We start from the raw sequence: 9,671 nt of genomic DNA on the forward strand, positions 1-9,671 counted from the left end.
TAAAACTTTAAAACCAACCTTTCATTTTAGAGGTAGCCGATCTCTCTATTGCGCTCTAACGACTCCATCAGACACGTCAGTCGTGTTGTTTGTTATCTTTGTACTTGTCTGTCTTAGAATATTACTGCCGGTTTCTAGACAAGTATTAACTAAATTCAATCAAATGCACTTAAGAACAAAAAACAAGCGAACTTCATATTTTTGCAGACGGGCCAATCTCATTTTGAGAAGAAGCGGTGTAATGGTTTAATTGTACCCAGCACTTTCATTCACATAGACTCTACACGGGCAAGTAGCTAACCCTGAAATTAAAGGCTTCCTAGTGTTAACTAGACAGGCTTCCCTTTAAGGCAACGACAGTACCTCCATGGTATCAAGCAGTAGAAATCTTACTGATATTTGTCAATGTCACTGCTGCTGGTCCCAGTAGAGTAGCAGGACTACAATCAGTGCATAATGTTGATATTGAGAGAGACTGCCTAAGACTAGCAAGGAGGGTTTCATGTAGGGAAGAGACCTACCTTGAGAAGTACACAGCCTACACCCAAATATCTGCTCAGAAAACGTGAGTCACATACACAGTAGATGTCTCACACTCAAACATCTACCACATGCGCAGTAGATGTATAAACTCGCACTCGAACATCTTCACAGAAAAACGTGAGCCACCTACCTAGTAAATGTGTGGAATGTGAGTGCGATGTGGCAAGAGACTGGAGTATATGAGGGAGTTCGAGACACAGTCACATGTAGAACAGGTTAATGATAACGAAGACAAATGACATCCCGTCTACTGGCAAGCACTCCAGCTTCGTCCATTCCTCGGTGCCTGGGGTCGTCTGCTGCACTGACCCTTGCACCAGGAGCAGCAGCGGCAGGAATGCCGCGTGCGCTCTGCACGTCAGGGAATCCCTGGGCAGCTACTGTGAAAGCTTGTTGTGCTGCTGAAGTGATTTACTTGAAAGTAGTATATGCAAGGGAGATAACAAGCCACGAAGTAGGTGCCACCACCTGATGTCACATCGCTCAACGACGAGTGAGGCCTCGGCACCGGAGCCAGAAAGGCTGTAGTCGTCACCAATGTAGTCGTCACCAATGTAGTCGTCACCAAGCCAAAGCAATGTCATTGTCAGCGACCGCAGGAGCTGAGTTCAACGATGTGTGAATGAACGATGGGGATGTGATATAGGGTGGTACAGGCCCGTTCTTACCCCCCGCGGGGCCCGAGGCATAGGGTATGTGCGGGGCCCTTGACACCACGATCGCCACGGTTGTTATTTAATGAAATGTGCGGGGCCCTAGGCAGATGCCTCGTCTGCCTGCCCCTAAGCACGGCCCTGGGGTGGTACATGTCTCTAGCTATGTGTGGGCGACTGATGTGTGGTATTGTGTAGCGATGTGGGCTGAATGTATGAATGGTAGCAGCACTGAAGTGACGTGTAACGTGTGTAACAGAGATTCGGGTAAGGCTGGAGGAGTGAAAGGATGCCCTATCCCATGTTCATTATACATGTATATGAACTAGCCGGCATACTGTCTGTCACGACACCGCCGGTGCCTCTTGTTTTTTTGCTCTCTCCAACTCACCAGCGGGTCGGACAATTGCGCGTTCTTTCGTTCGTTCCAATTAAAGAATGACTGCCTGTACGAGTCTGCTGTTATTGATCAAAATTACCAACCAAAAAAAATAGATCCTAACTATAAAAGCAAAACGGTCCAACACCACAGTTTATCCTTCAATCTCCACTTCTACAAAGTACAAACGAACACCTCACACACTATAAACTCACTGTCTTGCGCAGTCGTTTCTCCTTCACATAGTACTCTCTGATTAGCAAATCGCATGTCTTGGCACATGCGTTCAACGTCTCCCTTTCCGCCTCTAACTTTCTTCTTCTTCCACTCGCTAACTTCTTCCTCTTCTTTACTCCTAACGTCCTCTTCTTCTCTCTATTCTCCAAGCCAGCGTCCTTCTTCTTCTAAAAATGTCCTCTAACGTCCTTCTGCTTCCATATCCCTTCTCAACGTCTCCCCGTTACTCACTATTTCTTTTTGACGTCACTATACGTCATTTGTCACGTTCTATTAGAGAACGTCCATCATTCGCACGCTTTCATCTACAACGCGCCAGTCCTAGCACTCTGACTAAGATCCAGACACTGTCTTCTGACAGTAGTGAATGCCACCTGTGACTAGACAGACTTGGGGCAAAGACCATCGACGGTTTCTAGGGAAGTTCCAGTGAAATCTAAGGAAGGTTTTAGTGAAGTTCTGGTAAAGGTTCTAGTCGCCTCTTTCTTTACCCTTGTCATGGGGGGATTCTATACTGACGTCACATGACTTGTCTCTGAGAGAGTTATTGTTTTTAAACTTAAGCTGCATTTAACATACAGCAGTCTACCCGCGTACCTGGGGTCATGTCTCATCGCCTACCAGGCCGTCAGTGTGGTTGTACTTGCTCCACAGGTCAAAGGACACGGAAACTGCGGTGTGCTCACCAGGTCTCTCTATGCGAAAACTTAAAACAATTGCCAGGAAAGAATTTAATTATTTATATAGGCACACACATGTTGAAAATGAAACTAGTCATATAGGCTCTTACTCTGTTGTTCCACCCTTAGAAATTTACAGTTTCGTGATAAAAGATGCCGTCCTTGTTGGCTTTTCTGCCGTCCATTTCTGCCCCCAATATGAGCATTTAATGATCGCCGTGATCGTCGACATTTCTGTATTCCCTTAGAGTATAGTCACCTACGAGTGCCCAACACAATCAAACAAAGCTTTGACTGTATAAATTCGTTTGGTTTACGAGTTTATTTGTCATATGGAAATTTTTGACATGTCTTGACATTTTGAATTCCATAAACTCCTCCATCAGGAGAGAGGTATGTATCTACTAATATTATTATATATTATTATTATTATTATTATATTATTATTATTATATTATATTATTATTATATGTACTTAACTGCACAACCACAACAGAAAATTGTGCATTAGGAAAAAAGTTTTGTCACTATATACTCTTTCTCCTGGGAATTTTCTAATTATAAGCATTTTTACACCTAACAATGGTCTCGCTATGTTTTTTCCTATGATGGAGCCTCTTTTTTCGAGCGCATCTAATTACCAAAAAGTTGGATTGTGTGATTCATGATCACACATTTGTTAAAGTGTGAAACATAATTGGTGAAACAAAGGCTTCACCAAAGCAAGCGAGCTAAATTTATAATAGATAGTTTGTATGGCTTTTGAATGATGTTACATATATCAAAGTGGCCTTGGAGGAAAAAGGTTCCGCACCCCTGCTGTACACCGTGTTATAAAACTGACATTAAGAAAAATGTTGCTAGTGCCTGCACTTTATGTTGAGGGCTGATAGCCAGCGGCCATTAGCCTCACGAACACCATCAATGTAGGCGATGAGTTGTGGTGAGAGCGCGAGGGCACTGCTCTTTTAACACCTGCTGCTGCTGCTGCTGCTGCTTCTTCCCATCTGCACTCGATGAACTCGTGCGTGATTGTCTAAGGACCAAGTCGCCACTGTATGTAGATTAGTCTTGATTTATCGTTCCCTTTACGGAGCATTTTCTCTGGAGTCGATACGAATGCATAGTTGAGTTTTCCATCGGCCAGAGCCTGTTTGTAGACCCCTTCCCAGTTGTTCTTTCCAACTCTCTTCTTTCCGTCCTCGGGTGACAGTGGTCGTCAAGTACACTCCTGTACAATTTTAAGACTGTCTTTCAGTCGCATTAAAAATGTTTGGTGCGTCTTTTAAATTCACAAATTCACAAACAGCAGTAACTTATACATATGAAACTACTCCTTATCATTTTTATTTCTTACACATCTCTGACGTTATTCCGTATAATCTTGACACTATTCCTATTATACATCCGCGACACTATTGTTTATATATATCTCTGACATTTTCATGATACATATAATGGTACCTGTAGTATTTTCTGTCGCTTCTCTGTATAACATGAAGTCACGTTACTTTATTACATACCTGTTACAAATCATGCGTGTTCTAAGAGCATAAAAACCAATGTATATACGCTTTATAGGAAATTATTACTACCTTCCCAAAGCAGCACCTTTCCCAAATCACTACTTGTAAAATTTTGCCAGACTTCTTATGCATCGCGACCTTCTTGTTCGTGTATATAGACGGTCAGTATCGGACATCTGCAAATGCACATGAATTATTACAAACTAAGTCCATCTAAGTAACAAATCAAAAAATTTTGTAATACATTTATATTTAGGGAAGGTGGGATAAGGCTCATCATGACGCTCTATTCAATACCACTGAATCAGAGGTGTGATTAAATCAATTTTGCATGGCAGGTCTTCATCAATGAGGTATCACGAGGAACTCGAAACTACATAAGACACTAAAAACGACAAAAAGCAAATGTCCAATCGTACTTTTTAATCCTTCAGGAAGTAATGCATCCAACAATCTACTTTCTCCTTATAGTGTACCACAGAAAACCTTCTGTGCACCCCTGTCCTTGACAGGAACAGACTCATCCCCAAAGTAAAGGCAAACTGCCCCTAATAAGACACCACCTTTGACAGAAAGATCACGTGATTGCACAGTACACATCACCATGTCCACAACCCAGCCAGGAGTCTGTAAAGCCTCATCTCAGCATGACAGAGCTACCGAAGTGTCGACATAATACTACCGCCCATAAACCTCCACCCCCTAAACCACCACCACCAAACCACATTTGAGCGATATTTTGTCTTTCTCATCCTTGACATTTAAAATCCTAGCCAGACACAGACTTACAGAAATGCTGAAAGTCTATTTTACCTTGGCGGCGCTCACAATCTCTGTTTTGGGCTGTTGGTATTTTTCTCTCTCTCCGTGCCCGTGTCGACGTTCAGCGCCGATGTTGAATGACTTGGCGACGAGGAGTCTGGATTTCTCGGAAACTCTAACTGGTCTACTCACATGAGCTACATTTCTCAGAAATTCTAACTGGTCTACTCACATTAGCTACATTTCTCAGAAACTGTCATGTGATACTACGCAAGGACAAAAGAAAGAAATGCGCACGCAACGAGACTTTGTTTTTCGATTTAAACAGAAGTTGTTGCCTTTTGCACAGACAAAATTACATAACATCGACTATTGCTACTAGAGCAAAAAAAAAAAAACAAAAAATAAAAATAGGTTTAGGTGTAAACTCCACCCACTATTTCGACATGTTGCTTGTACAACCTGCTCGGGCCTACGTCTCTCTTATCAGCACATAAAAAAGCCCAAGCCAAGGTAGCCACACTAGTGGTTCGATCACGACGTGTGTAGTGGACTGCTGTCTGTCTGCGAGACCAACGCTAAGCCTCTGCAAGTCTCCGCTGTTAGTCTCGGCGAGCCGTAACAAAGAATTGACTAAACCGGAAGCTTTCTTGTATCATGCCTCGTTTTGTAACGAAAAAATCAGCATCAGGGATGTTAGTCGGGTATGTAGCACAAGACTCACCCCCCCAAACATTAACTGATGTGCCAGACGTGGGAAGTAGAGACTTCACGAGTGACACAGAAGCAGGATCACACATCACACTAAGCTGGGCTAGCATCGACCTCAATGCCGACGATCCTCGCACGAGGCGTACTTGTCTCACACAAGAGGGGCAGCTGGAAAGTCGTCTCCATGAAATAATAACAAAATGGCAAAAACCAGCAACGACAACTATGGCTATCGGCGGAGCGAGCTTTCCACTGTTGCTTTAAATTTTTGATTCATATTCGAAGTGATGAACCCAGTTTTCTCTTGAGTTACTAATCGCAGTGAAAATTCTCTGATGACAATGTCTTTGGAAACAACTTGATGTTGGGGATACTATTGTAAATGACTGGGAGTGGGTGCCGTAGTCACTAGCAAGTCTTACCTGTAACACCTACATGGAGATTACCTAAGTTGTAACGCCTTGTGGACAACATGCGGCTTGTACTAAATGAGTTTATTAAATTTCTTCATCTGTACAGGTTGTCTTCCAAATCTTCTTGGGTGTTTACCAGTGTTCTTCCACTGATTCTTCTGTGAGTCCTGAAAGGCCTTCTGACTCAGTTATAAGTAACCCTTGTTCCTTTGTTCTTGAGGTATGAGTACTTGAACTTGTGGTGTAGTCTGCCTGCTGGTTCAATGAAGGACTTCAGATTATCTTGAAGACCTCCACTAGGGCTGGTGCTCTGAAGAAACATCTGTGTCTCTTCCCCTCGACCTTGAAGACTCCTCCACTTTCTAGCAACTGTATATGGTCATCTGGTTTCGTCTGGCCATCAGGGGAAGTCCAAGTTGTCATATTGTGTATATTCTTGTGTGGGAACACAGTGCCACCTGTGACATGGTCATTGAAAGCGCAGAAGTCTATGAAGAGCTCCTCGTTCTCGTTGCAGGTGTCGACACCATGTCTTCCCATGATGAGTTCTCTGTTGGTGTTATCATCTCTAACTTTTGCATTTAGGTCTCCCATGATGATCTTCAGATCTCTTCTTGGTGTGTGGTCAAGCAGAGACTGAAGGGAACTCTGCTGCATTTGATGGGGCATAGCATTGGATGATGATCTTCCTTTAGAGCTGACACTTGCTGATATGAGCCGTGGCGAGACTGGTTCCCAGGCCATCAGTGCCTTTGTTGCCTGTGTTGACATCAGCAGTGCTACTCCCTGTGTGTGATCGTGCTCCAGGTCTGTTTGGCCAGAGTAAATAATAGTTTCTCCTGATGTTTGTCTGGTCTGGCCACTTCCATTCTATCTGGTTTCGCATAACCCGAGAACCCTGATGTATTTTTTCATTTCTCTTGCCACTTGAGTTAACTTTCCACTGTCATAGAGGGTTCGGATGTTCCAGGTCCCTATTCTAATTCTTGCCTTGGTCGTCAAAAGATGAGTCGGCAAGCTGGCTTCCCTAAGGCTTTCACCAGAATGCGTCATAAGCTCTTCTAGAGAGGAATCTTCCCACCAGGCCCTTGTTGTGATATTGTTGCAGTTTCTGTAACAGCTTTTGTTTTACATGAATGGGTTGTAAGCCAAAGAGAAACCCCAACCTGGAGGGCAGGGTGCAACATTTTAGTCTGGACTGTTAGGCTTGGTTACACCTGCCAGGACCACAAGGTTCCTGCCGACATCTGTGGATGGACACACCACTACAGCTAAGTTGCACCAACTGGTGGTGGATATAAAATTAATAATAATAATAATAATAATAATAATAATAATAATAATAATAATAATAATAATAATAATAATCGTCAGATGAAGATAAGAGATGATTATGACAGCAGTTGGTGCTGCCCTAGTTGTAATAGAAGAAGAGAAAATGACCTACAACAAGTCTGTGACTGGATGCTACTGCGTCCTACTCTTGGAGGCCATTCACCTCTGCTACAAATTGGTAAGAATTGGTATTTATAAGGCGCAGCATCACGAGCAAGAGAGATCGCACTCTGTGCACAGACAAAATGAAAAATGAAAGATAACAGCCAGTGCACAGTGAGGTACGGGTAGGCACTAAACAACAACCGGTTGATGAAAAATAAACCACAGGTTAAGCATCAAGAAATAGGTTATTAATTACCTCTCCCGAAGAATGTTTTGATAAATAATATAACACCCCACTGGTCAGACATAAATTCGGTTGTTTTTTACAATTCTGATTGTCCCTGATAAAGAAGCAAAGTGATCTTGATCATATTGCAATTAAAAGTATAAACAAATAAGTAATTCTTTCTTTTCCTGTACAGACTGCACTATTAGCACATATATTAATTGTATATAGTATGTGCTACATGTATATAGCATATACCATACACATTGTTTGCACGATCACTTCATCTTTATCCTGACGAATAATCTACATCTTCGCTCCTGATAACCATGATTGTCGTTGCCTGGTTTGGCCGCTGTTCCGCTTCCCAACAACCGTAAGGTCACGTGTTGACCGTAACCAACTCGTCCCTCTCCGTAACACATAGAAGAGGAGAAGAATAACTTTCTACTTTTTTTTTTATTATTATTTCCCCCCCCCCCCCCAAGGATTTGTAAAGGGAGGCTACACATATTGACGACCAGAAAGAGGAGTTTAGTAGTTGCCTCCCTTTAACCGCTCTGCCACGTCGCCCGTTGTCTGTACTGACAATGCCAAGGATGACAACACAACGAGTTGCTTCAAAGATTTCACATCCTCTACAAAATGTTTGGACCTTCACTTGCATGGTTCATGTTTTACCTGATGAGTCCTCTCCTTCCTTCCTTCCTTCTCTGCGCTGGCTACTCATTAGCGTTCACATTCAGTACAAGTTGTCTGTGGTGCGGCTCAAACTTTCTCCCCAACATCTGTGGGTCAGGCTTCAGAAGGGGAGGGTTAGTAGGGGCTGTGTGTGTGTGGGGTCGTTCGGTACACTTGTGCTCAAAGCCTACCCCCCCCCACCCCCTCCTGCTCGTAAGACGCTGGACAGGTGAAGGTTCACACGACTTCCTGGGCCTCAAGCGCAAAGCCTTGTGAAGCTGCTGATGTCACGATGTACAGCTGTACTCGAGACACGTCAGTACTTTACTTCTCATAGTGCTCAGGCGCAAGGGTCAACAGGTCACGTCGCTTGATTCAATCACGGACTTCTAGATCAATCATTCAGTATCGCTAAACGACAATAACAGATGACGAACTTCACTTTGGAGAATACAATCCGAAGAAAAAAAAAATAGCGGACGGAGCACTAGGAATAAAAGGACTAAACGAAGAGTAAAACTAAAAATTAACTAACCTCTCTTTTTTTGTGCACCTGACATTTGACTTGTTGACCCCTGCCCCTGCGCACTAGGAGGAGTACAGCTGTGTCTGGAGTACAGCTGTAGTACGTGACACGGACAGCAGGGACTCAGACACCACAGCCCACGTGTCGCGGAGGAAGACAGGCCCGCCCCCTGGGGGCAGTCGCGTCCACTGGTCAGCAAAGCCCCAACGAACACCTGAGCCAGCGGCGAGACTTTAGTCCAGGTGAGATACTCGGCCGATCTACGGAAAAGCGGGCGAAGTAAGAATATTTCAATTGTTTAGTGACAAAACTAGATGGAGGGAAAGGTGTCTCCCAGCCACTGAGCGGCCTGTCACAGAGGACTGATACCTCACCGGGTGGTCACGGTTATTGTTGTTTTGCTGTGATGAATAATTGATGATGAGTAGAGGTGAAGAGCATTGGACTTTTGGTTGAAGATATTTTGTGATAGATGTTCATTGCCATTCTCCTTTTGTTTAAACTATCTATCGGTGTCTCGCTTTTTTTTCGTTGTGTGCTGTGAACGAATGCACATGTCAAGCCGTGTGGTGTGACTTAGATTGCTGACAACTCAGCACTTCGTCGACGACCTAACTATCCATGTCACCTTATTTTGGAGTTTATTTACAGCAAAACAGTGGAACTCTCTTCGCTTCCATATCCGCCACCCACTCACCGTGGAAACTAAAAACACTCCTTCCACGAGCATTGCTTCTGACAACACTTCATGCTAGTCCCTCTGCCACTTCTATTGGTCTGTTGACTTGTCTGCCTGCTCGACTCTCTCTGTAGATACATGTAACTCGCTCTCAATCTTCCTTTGTTACTCGATTTCTCTTTGCTTCTTCTATGCATTTCTTTATTACTTGTCAG

Source organism: Pomacea canaliculata, linkage group LG2 (genome assembly GCF_003073045.1).
Source record: "Pomacea canaliculata isolate SZHN2017 linkage group LG2, ASM307304v1, whole genome shotgun sequence".
Lineage (NCBI taxonomy): Eukaryota > Metazoa > Mollusca > Gastropoda > Architaenioglossa > Ampullariidae > Pomacea > Pomacea canaliculata.